This window comes from Epargyreus clarus, unplaced genomic scaffold (genome assembly GCF_041222505.1).
Source record: "Epargyreus clarus isolate Ecla_fem2 unplaced genomic scaffold, WU_Ecla_fem_2.2 ptg000003l, whole genome shotgun sequence".
NCBI classification, from domain to species: Eukaryota; Metazoa; Arthropoda; class Insecta; order Lepidoptera; family Hesperiidae; genus Epargyreus; species Epargyreus clarus.
In genome coordinates this window covers 5,359,398-5,370,888 of record NW_027332211.1, presented here as the reverse complement: position 1 = coordinate 5,370,888, position 11,491 = coordinate 5,359,398, and the positions used below count along the sequence as shown (strand labels likewise).

General features: G+C 33.4%; 2 long non-coding RNA genes across 2 annotated transcripts; both read left to right on the top strand.

The window, feature by feature from the left end:
* Positions 1–247: 247 nt before the first annotated feature.
* Positions 248–1,441, top strand: LOC140751041 (uncharacterized). The gene is made up of 2 exons (XR_012103266.1): positions 248–643; positions 821–1,441. It is a non-coding gene; the product is annotated as an uncharacterized LOC140751041 (long non-coding RNA).
* Positions 1,442–6,022: 4,581 nt separating this feature from the next.
* LOC140751036 (uncharacterized) lies at positions 6,023–11,174 on the top strand. The gene is made up of 2 exons (XR_012103265.1): positions 6,023–6,402; positions 10,796–11,174. It is a non-coding gene; the product is annotated as an uncharacterized LOC140751036 (long non-coding RNA).
* Positions 11,175–11,491: the final 317 nt, after the last annotated feature.

Sequence of the window (11,491 nt, the reverse complement as noted above, 5' to 3'; positions counted from 1 at the left end):
TGGAAGAAAATGTGATTAAGATCGCGTATGAGCTAATCTAATCAGTGTGTGATGAATCAGGCTTCAGTATTGCAAACACATATTTCTAAAAATATAAGCTAAAAACTAGCTGTAACTGTACAATTTTGTCAGAACTTCACGTCAAAATACAGATCACCTGATCTTGTTATTATAAAAAATAGGTACCTACATTTATTACGCAAATGACTTGATTTCATTTAATTGGGTACTTGACAGTTATAACAATAAAATATGAAATATGTTGGATATGATAGCTTATAAGTAAACATAAATTATGCAGTATTTCGTTTATTTTTTAATACGTTCTAAGTATTTTAATTTTTAAAAAGAAATTTTCGATTTTTTATCTGTGGATTTTAAATCCCAAAACGGCCACAGTGCTGCCTCAAATGTCATGTGACGTCACTACATCGAAACCAAACAAGTGAAACAAGACAAATAATAATTAAATCGTTTGCTGTTAGAGTTGGTTGAATTTATGGTGTGAACCGAAATGAAGCCATACTATATTAAAGCTGATAGCGTGAACCTGCTTAAAGAATCTCCATATATGCAGTGCAATAAATCAAAATGGATACAAAAACTTCCGTGAGATAACCTATGGAAATATCAAATAAACAACGTAAGTAAAACATTCTTTATATTTACATTTAATCATATCGGACAATTAAAACATTTCTTAACTGACTTCAGACAGAAGAAAGGTTGTCTTCAAGTGATTATTAAGATTTTTTAAATATACTTATATTCTTATGTGAACTGTTTTAAGGTTATTAATTGGTTATATTTATATTTACAGATCTTCCCGACAATCGTATAGTGACGACGTTATAGAGTATGTGCAGTTTAAGAGGAAGGCAAGCTTGTGTTTCATGAAAAGTAAAAGTTGTCCTGAACACAAGGTACATCAATGAAAATGAAAATGTGATGACTGTCCTGCCTAGAAGAAGTGAGGAGCCAAAAGTTTCGAAAGTGGGCACCAGTCTGAAATACATAAAGTAAAGTACACGGGAAATAGTACTTCTTTACTTGCGTAACCTACCCAACAAGATGAAGGAAGAAAAGTGACCATACAGTTCCTATTATTGCATTGCAATTTAATTCTGAAAATGACAGTGATAAAAATATATATCCATTTGTACGGAAAATAATTTTAGTAATGAAGAAAAGCAGACACGCAAGCAGCACAAAAATTTAGCTTAGGTGATCTGTAGTAATTGTTGTAACTGTAACAAATGATAAATATATACAAAAGTTCTACTGTGTGTACTCACTAATAGAACCATATAAACCAAATAAACAAAGAAATCGGTTAATAAAATACTAATATTAGCAAATCATGTATTTTTAATTATACAGTCATGTAACTTAATCAGTGCACATGCACCATCAATAATAACACAGTCATGAAATATTTTAATTGTGTCCTATTAATTACAGAATGGGCCCTTAAAATAGAATTCTCATAGACGTCTTATAATTCTATTCTTATCATAGACATCTATATAATACATGAATACTTCCACTTGCTGTTTTGTTTTGATTACGTCCCGTTCCAATGATTTGGAATTGACGAATCACTCGAGAGTTACTAAATTTATTCTTTTTTTTTCAATAATACTTCTCTTACATAGATAGTATAAAATGTCATTGCTTGCAAACAGAGGATTTAAACATATAAGAATCTGCAAGTTCTTTAACGTTTATGAGATTTGGGTTTAGGAACTTGTATAAGCAAATTTGTTAGGATATTTAGCGATCGTACTTGAACACATCGTCACTGCACACGCCTTGTAATTTGACATTCTTGCAATTGTACTAATAAAAGTTAAATAATTCCCAAGATTTCCCCTGAAGTATGTGTAGCGTCGAAGTTTATTTCTATATTTTCAATGTGTTGACGTCACGCTACGAAATGACACTTGACCGCCTGTTTTGGCGTAACGTTCCGTTCACCGTAATAAAAATATGTTTTTTATTAATAAATAGCCCTTTTTTCGAAAAAATGATCAATGAAAGGCATATATAATACGTATATGAATTAATTAAAACAGTTTCCCAAAAAGTGTCAAGTAGCCAATTTATGCTTTTTCTGTGATAGCAGCATTAATACCATAATGAAACGCAGCTCAGCAAATTGCCGTACAGGCCGGTTGCCGGCTCCGGGGAAATTAAACCGTTTATTTAGAGACAGGCACACGTATATCACGAGAGAAAATGCGCTTAAGATCGCGTATGAGCTAATCCAATTACATGATCTTTATAGCACGAGGTTCCGCGTGCGCTCCTGGGACCGTAATTACAACCTAAGTTAGCTATTTACTTCACTTCTTAAGCGATGCCGCTATAAATAAATTTAGTGTGCCAATAAAATATTAGTCGTTTGGTTGTAAAAGAATAAAACTACTCGTATTTCTTGATCCAATGTACATTTTTATTATTCCCGCGCAAAATACAACTCCAACGTCAAGAAAGTTTTTTTTTTCTTTTTTATGCTAATATGTTAACTCAAATAATCGGCCAGTGACTACATAAATAAGAACTTAATATTATAAAAAATAACACATCATGAATATAACACAAAAATATTAATTAAAATAATACTAATAATAAAATAATTTGAATATATTTTTAACAGTTGTAATTGCATTAAATGGGTAAAAATGTGGAGGACCTATACCCAGAAGTCGGAAATGAATTGATGATTACGATACTTTTTCTAATACGAGTAGAAGCCGAAACGGGAAAAATATGTGTTTTGCAGAGAAAGCAATATTTTTTGTAGCTGACAAAATTCGTTTGTCTTTGTCAACAGAAATGCTGAAGGCGTCAAACAAGAGTGATTATAGTTGTGGGTACTAGGCAATTTCTTTGTTTAAATTGTTTACCGACAGTTGATATTGTTTATGTGGCGCCAATATTCGCTATTCGACAAACATTATTGCCTAGTAACGAAGGACAATAAAAATGGTGTTTCTATGTTCTTATTTTTGCAATTGCAAATCGCTAGCTATCATGTATACATAGGTAACAATAGATATGAATTTAATACCTATAACTATTTTGATTTACAATTTACAGCCTGTTTATGTAAATGTGACGTATTGTTGGACTCATCTAAATGTCGGGAGTGACATAGGCTATATTTAAAGCAGTCGTGTTTCTTGTGTCTTTTTTATAAAAATATGTAGTTTTAAAAAGGAACAGTGATTACCCGGGCAATTGGCACGCTAGCCTGTTCTGTTAATACCGGGTGGCACGTCGGTTAACGCGTCATGATAATGAGCCTCGCGTTAAATAGTGCATTTTCGTTTTCGGATAAAATACCGACACTACACATGAATTTTCAATTAATAAATGTTAATGCTCACTTGGGAGGTTTGGACTCGGCTTTGTAATAATGATATATATTCTATATATTATATATGTCTAGGTCTTACGTATAAATATTAACACATAATCTTAAACAAAAGTAAAAGCGTAGTAGTAATAACCTTTTCATAGATATTATTTGTACCAATGAACAACCAATTATATTACAGTATTAAAACTCTTTAAAATATAACCACCATGTAATAATTGAAAAAAAAAGTTTTAGCGCATTGTCCTGAGAACTAAGTTGATATGACGCATATTAGTATGTCTTTTCGCAAAATATAAGCGGCTAAAATAAATAAATTAGAGGTGCCACAATAATCAAACCACAAGGGTAAAATCCCCTTTAGAACTACGATAAAAAGGACATAAAGCACGTAATTCACGCGTAATAAACGAAGACTAGCCGTTACCCGTTACCCGGCTAGTTGTCACAGACGCGTCGGCTCCGTTAATTCCGAACTGCCGGAAATGAATTAATGATTACGTAGAATATTCTTCTTATTATTCATATTTTAAAGGACTTTAAACGCATTGAGAACCCCTGCGAACTAAATTCGAATGTCGCATATAAATAATAATATGGCTTATAGCATAATTTCGGCGGCTAAAATAAATTAAGTGTGCCACCATAATCGAACCACAAGAGTTACGTTATCTTTAGAAGTACAATAAAAAGGACATAAAGCACGTAATTTTCGCGTAATAAACGAAGACTGGCTGTTACCCGTTACCCGGCCAGTTGGCGCGGACGCGTCGGCGCCGTTAATTCCAAACTGCTGGTTAATGTGTCATGTTAATGACCCGCGTTAATTAATGCGCTATAGTTTGTGATAAAGGATTACGTCCCCTTTAGCACTACGATAAAAAGGTTATACAGCATGTAATTCTCGGGTAAGAAACGAAGACTGGCCGTTACCCGTTACCCGGCCAGTTGGCGCGGACGCGTCGGCTCCGTTAATTCTGAACTGCCCGTTAATGTGTCATGTTAATGACCCGCGTTAATTAATGTGCTCTATTGTTTGTGATGAATGTAGAATATTCTTCACATTATTCATATTTTAAAGGACTTTAAACGCACTGAAAACCCCTGAAAACGAATTTTGAATGTTGCATATAAATATGGCTTATCGCATAATTTCGGCGGCTAAAATAAACAAATTAGAGGTGCCACAATAATCGAACCACAAGGGTTATGTTCGCTTTAGAACTATAATAAAAAGGATATAAAGCACGTAATTCTCACGTAATAAACGAAGACTGGCCGATACCCGTTACCCGGCTAGTTGGCACAGACGCGTCGGCTCCGTTAATTCTGAACTGCCGGAAATTAATTAATGATTACGTAGAATATTCTTCTTATTATTCATATTTTAAAGGACTTTAAAAGCATTGAAAACCCCTGAGAACTAAATTTGAATGTCGCATATAAATATGGCTTATCGCATAATTTCGGCGGCTAAAATAAATTAAGTGTGCCACCATAATCAAACCACAAGGGTTACGTTCTCTTTAGAACCACAATAAAAAGGATATAAAGCACGTAATTCTCGCGTCATAAACGAAGACTGGCCGTTGCCCGTTACCCGGCCAGTTGGCGCGGACGCGTTGGCTCCGTTAATTCCAAACTGCTCGTTAATGTGTCATATTTATGACCCGTATTAATTAATGTGCTCTATTGTTTGTGATGAATGTAGAATATTCTTCTCTTCTTATTGTACCACTATTACCGCAAATAAAATATTTCATTTCATATTCATATTTTAAAGGACTTTAAACGCATTGAGAACCCCTGAGAACTAAATTTGAATGTCGCATATAAATATGGCTTATCGCATAATTTCGGCGGCTAAAATAAATAAATTAGAGGTGCCACCATATTCAAACCACTAGAGTTACGTTATCTTTAGAACTGCAATAAAAAGGATATAAAGCACGTAATTACCGCGTAATAAACGAAGACTGGCCGTAACCCGTTACCCGGCTAGTTGGCTCGGACGCGTATATAGACTATTTCTCATAACTTTGCAAGATAAAAAGTTTTAGCGCATTGTCTTGAGAACTAAGTTGATATGACGCATATTAGTATATCTTTTCGCATAATTTAGGTAGCTAAAATAAATAAATTAGAGGTGCCACAATAATCAAACCACAAGGGTTACGTTATCTTTAGAACTACACTAAAAAGGATATAAACCACGTAATATCGCATAATAAACGAAGACTGGCCGTTACCCGTTACCCGGCCAGTTGGCGCGGACGCGTCGGCTCCGTTAATACCGAACTGCCGGTTAATGTGTCATGTTAATGACCCGCGTTAATTAATGCGCTATAGTTTGTGATAAAGGATTACGTCCCCTTTAGCACTACGATAAGAAGGTTATACAGCATGTAATTCTCGCGTAAGAAACGAAGACTGGCCGTTACCCGTTACCCGGCTAGTTGGCGCGGACGCGTCGGCTCCGTTAATTCCGAACTGCCGGTTAATGCGTCATGTTAATGACCCGCGTTAATTAATATGGTCTATTGTTTGTAATAAATATAGACTATTTCTTATAACTTTACAAGATAAAAAGTTTTAGCGCATTGTCCTGAGAACTAAGTTGATATGACGCATATTAGTGTTATCGTCGTTAATAAGAAGCTTGGATATTAACGATATCACATTTTTATAACGTTACATTAAAGTAATAAGTGACTCATTTGATACTACAGTTTAAAAACAGATGCGGGTAGGTGAAGTGGGGACGACACCTTAAAGGCGCTCGAATTAACAGAGAGCGACATTCTGGTCGGAGACTTCAGCAAGAGCAGTCGAATAACGGAGATACTTGTGTAGTTATAATACTTCTAATCACTAGTGTGAACTTACTTACGTATAATTGTTATATCGTTACTCTGTACCGTTTATGTGACTATATTATTACATGACTTCAAGACCTTCAAGATGAGTTTGATTTCATCAGAAGTGTACAAGAACCAGCTCACAATCATGGACGGCGATTCGTAAGTACGAACATACTTGACACAGGAATAAAAACCGTGAGTTAAAACATTATTATGTCATATGTGAATTCATCTTGGTAGAATAAGTAAAAATGGGGGTAGATAAATGTCGTTGATGTAAGGGAAAACTCATTTGAATTAAGAAAATGGATAGATTGAGACTAGTAATTCAATGAAATGTTAATACCCTCTGAAAATGATATACTTAAATTTTGTGAACAAACTTTACTCTTATCAAATTACTTGTTAACATTGTAAACTGAGGTGTTTACTTCAAAATAAGTGCATTTTCTGTGAAGAAGTGTCTAAAAGTAATTTTGCAAGGCAGTTCTTGTGGTAAATCTGTCCATTTGGTTAAATTCTGTGGTGTAAAAAGTAAATCCTAATTGTTCTAAAGTTACACCTACTTTGAAATATATAGAAATACACGTACTTATGAAAATATTTTAAGGATCTTTAATCTTAAATGTCAGGCTTTATAGATATGGGAACCTAATGGTTGTTAATATAGGCTAATGTACGCCAGAAATTGCATACAGGTTAGATTTGAATTTATTTTTGATAACTTTTAATGTTTCAAACGGGGTTTACGTATATGCGTTTGTTATTATTGTATGGAAGGGACTATGCGGTAGCAACAAACGCAGTTACAGAGTACAGTATACCTACTTGATATAAGTGATACGTTTATTAAGTTGCAAAATTTTGATTATTCATAATTGTACAGAAATGTATAATATCTACGTGGTACATATTTAACTGCCTGCAAAAAAGTATCACGACCACGGTATTGAGTGGCTGAGTGTACCCAGGAGGGAAATGGTAAATGAGTTTAAGGTTTATTGTTTTTTTTTTTTGGATATTAATTGACTATATTTAAAAATAAACTTGCATTCACATCTACATTGTTCACATTTTCATTTTATAAATCAATGAAAGTTTCCTTTTGATTTCATATACTTGATACGTAATTGTTATGAAAGAAGCATACGTACGTTGCCAAATTTAGATTTCCATCAATTCTAGGCGAATTCACGCAGTACTGTGTACTACTGTGTTTTGACTCCCATAAAGTATAAATGCACATTAGTTAATGATCTATAAGAAAACTGAGAAACTTATGCGCAGCGGTCTTTGGAATATTATATATAAAAATATCTCTCTTATCTCCCATTCTACTTCTGACTGACTCACTTATACATAATATTAAATGTCTGTTTTAAATTTAGTATGCAACGTTTCGTTTTGTATTAATATTTCTTTACATCTCGTAATTTTAAATCTTTAAATTTCAATTTGAATTTGACACATTACACGTCCTTTTGGTTTGAAAATTGGGCACTATCAAATACTGGTAAATGAAGTTTGTACCTTAAACGTTGAGACGCTTAGACTATCGATATTATCAATTATGTGAGCCATTTACGAAATGATAAACGGGATCCACTTTGTATGGGATTGAGAATAAATTATTTTAAGTAAAATAATAATAATAATAATAAATTGATGCTTTTATAACTTGAGCTTAGTTCTATTTACAAGTTACAGCAATTAAGTTATTATACGTATTAAGTGAGAAACGGTCACTGAAGCCTACATAAATTTAGATAGTCTCTTGTATACCATATTTAAAATGAGTCTTGCCTGCGACTTTGTTCATGTGGAGTCAGAATATAATTTGAATTGCATTTTTAAAACGAGTCTTGCCTGCGACTTTGTTCATGTGGATTCAAAATATAATTTGAATTGCATTTTTAAAAAGAGTCTTGCCTGCGACTTTGTTCATGTGGATTCAAAATATAATTTGAATTATACAATGCCCTCTGTCAAGATCACGGAGTACGTTAGTAATTTGGAATTCTCCATTACCTGGTCATGTAATGTTTTTAAAAAAAAAAATGTATACTTTTGACATCAACTTCGTAGTTTTGGTTTTAATGCATTTTCAAACATACAAACCGACAGACAATTTTTCTTTTTCAAATATATTCGATGTAAACACGTGAAGATTTCATTCTTATTATATGTATATCATAGCCAAATGAATAATAATGTAATCAAATAAAAGCATAGGTACATTTCGATGGGATTTTCTTATACAATAATTTACTTTTCATATAAATTTCATACGGTTCACAATTGCGTCATGTCTAGGTTTTCTCTATAGAAACATCGAGCATCTCCTTGAGAGTGTTGGTTGTAAATGATACATATTATATTAATATAATCTATACAGATATTACGCACTAATATAATTTTTATTACAAACTATATAAAAGTCAGGTGAAGCCGAGGCGTTTGAAATATATATAATAAATATGAATTGTTCGGTAATAAGGTGTATCATAAGATAGTTTGACTAACTGTTTGTTTGGCTGGCTGGTATAAAATCATGATCAACTTTAATAGACCTTTTTCAGGTCATAGAAATTTTAGGTTGTGATTGATAAGGAGCCACATGTTATGTAAAACAGTTATAGTTTTAAATCTGACGATCGTGATGAGACAAAATTAGAATCGGACAAGATTATTAAAATCATGTCATGTCATAAGTATTTCAAAATTTTTAAATAAATCTGACCGTTCAAAGTAGGTAAAAATCGAATTCAAATATTCCGTTACATACATACAGGTCAAGTTAATAAAAGCGTGGCAAAAATAAAAGCGTGTTTAAAAAAATCTTTTATCAGTTGTAGACACAAATAAGTATAGTTAAATAATGGCCGGTTTCTGAAGTCATTTTTCTTGGTAGGTAGTTTACGAGTGTGTATTCAATAACACTATCCGTTTGATAACTACCTACGGAAAAAAAAATCCGCTTCCGAGGAACTCAATGTAAGACAAGGTCTGTTTAAACTCCGTTTAGATTAACGGACCATTTTAATGTGTTTATTCTTTCCATAACATTATTTGATTTTTTTTTTAAAAACGACGTTTGCGTAAAGTCTAGCAAATCTTCCTTAGTATAATGCATAACTTTTACAGTAAAATAGCCCAAACTATAACTTCCTTATGGGAATCTTAATTTAAAACTTTTGGTGAAATAAAAAAAAAAAAAAAAAAGTTAAGTAGTTAAGCCATACACAATTGACAAGTATGTCGCTGACGTGAACGCATGGGTCCTTTGCTTTGTTAATTAAATTTTGAAATTCATGTAATAGTATGTATTATTATAACTGAATATAAATTCAATTTAATGTAATGAAATTTCTTTCTGACTTTCAAAAGTGGGTTATGTGGCCCTACTTTGAAAGAAATAATTTGAATTTGTGATAAATAACGTAAAAAAATTGGGTTCATACAACTTAAACGTGTTATATTGTGTGAAATTCATGGTTTGTTTACCATTATTTAGTCTTTAACTTTGATATCATTCATTTCAAATATTCATGATATATTATTATTTTGATACTGCTTCATCAGTTGATAAAAGACGTACGTTGGAAAGGCAACTATTTGTATAAAATAACATTGTAATAATTAAAAGAGGTACTAAGTAGTAATAAAATAATTTTATAATAGTATTTTGAGTCGCACAGATTCATTTAGTGGCCAACTATAGATCTATCTATCTATCAGTATAACAGTTATTGAACAGGTTGTTGAGCATTCCGAAATGGACTAATAGGATTAACGTCGTTATTCTGATGCGTAACTTTATCGAATCAATAGTTGTTGGAGATTTAACTATTGGACTTAAAATCCAGACATAAGTAAAGTGGGCAGCTAGATGTTGTCATTACTGTAGGTGTAGGAAACTTTTTTAGTTTGATTTTTATTTATCTGTAGTTAAGATGGATTAGTGCAGATGCCTCGAGCAGTGTAATGTTCGCGGGTGTCTCTTGGTGATGCATATGGTTGGGTGTATGTATGTATGTTGGGTGGATGTATTACATTGAGTGAATATTGCATTTTTAGAGTAAATTTGAGTTGAGCACTGGCCGAATGTTATCGTAAACAAGGTATAAAAACTGCGGTGATACATGACTAGAGTGATCCTATATGAACATCACCTAGTTATAACCGTGTGTTTTATTATTTAACAATGGTCTAATGCATTCGCTTCAATACCTGTCGCGCATATGACATTTATGTAAAGAGTCCTTATGAACTATGCCTGCAACAGAAATCCGTGGTGAACACTGTTGGGGCAGATTTATAACCTAGGTAATACACAACTAGTGTGATTCTATATGAACATCACCTAGTTTAAGCCTTGGTTCGGATCAACAGTTCGGGCTTTTTACATGCGAGTCGGTATTGCAAGAAAATGCGTAGAGTTTAAGCCATGTTTTTGATGAACAGTTCGGGCCTCTTACGTGCGAGTCGGTATTACAAGAAAATGTGTAACTCTTCTGGACTTAGGCATTAAACAACTGGTTTTCTTTTGCAGCTCTTGCATCAGACCATACACGATCGAGGACGAACGTGTGAGCAGGACGGCCGAATGTTATCGTCGTTAATAAGAAGCTTGGATATTAACGATATCACATTTTTATAACGTTACATTAAAGTAATAAGTGACTCATTTGATACTACAGTTTAAAAACAGATGCGGGTAGGTGAAGTGGGGACGACACCTTAAAGGCGCTCGAATTAACAGAGAGCGACATTCTGGTCGGAGACTTCAGCAAGAGCAGTCGAATAACGGAGATACTTGTGTAGTTATAATACTTCTAATCACTAGTGTGAACTTACTTACGTATAATTGTTATATCGTTACTCTGTACCGTTTATGTGACTATATTATTACATGACTTCAAGACCTTCAAGATGAGTTTGATTTCATTAGTATGTCTTTTCGTATAATTTAGGTGGCTAAAATAAGTAAATTAGAGGTGCCACAATAATCGAACTACAAGGACTATGTTCTCTTTAGAACTAAAATAAAAAGGATATTGTAGTTCTAAAGACTTCATAAAAAGGACATAAAGCACGTAATTCTCGCGTAATAAGCGAAGACTGGCCGTTACCCGTTACCCGGCCAGTTGGCGCGGACGCGTCGGCTCCGTTAATACCGAACTGCCCGTTAATGTGTCATGTTAATGACCCGCGTTAATTAATGCGCTATAGTTTGTGATAAATATCA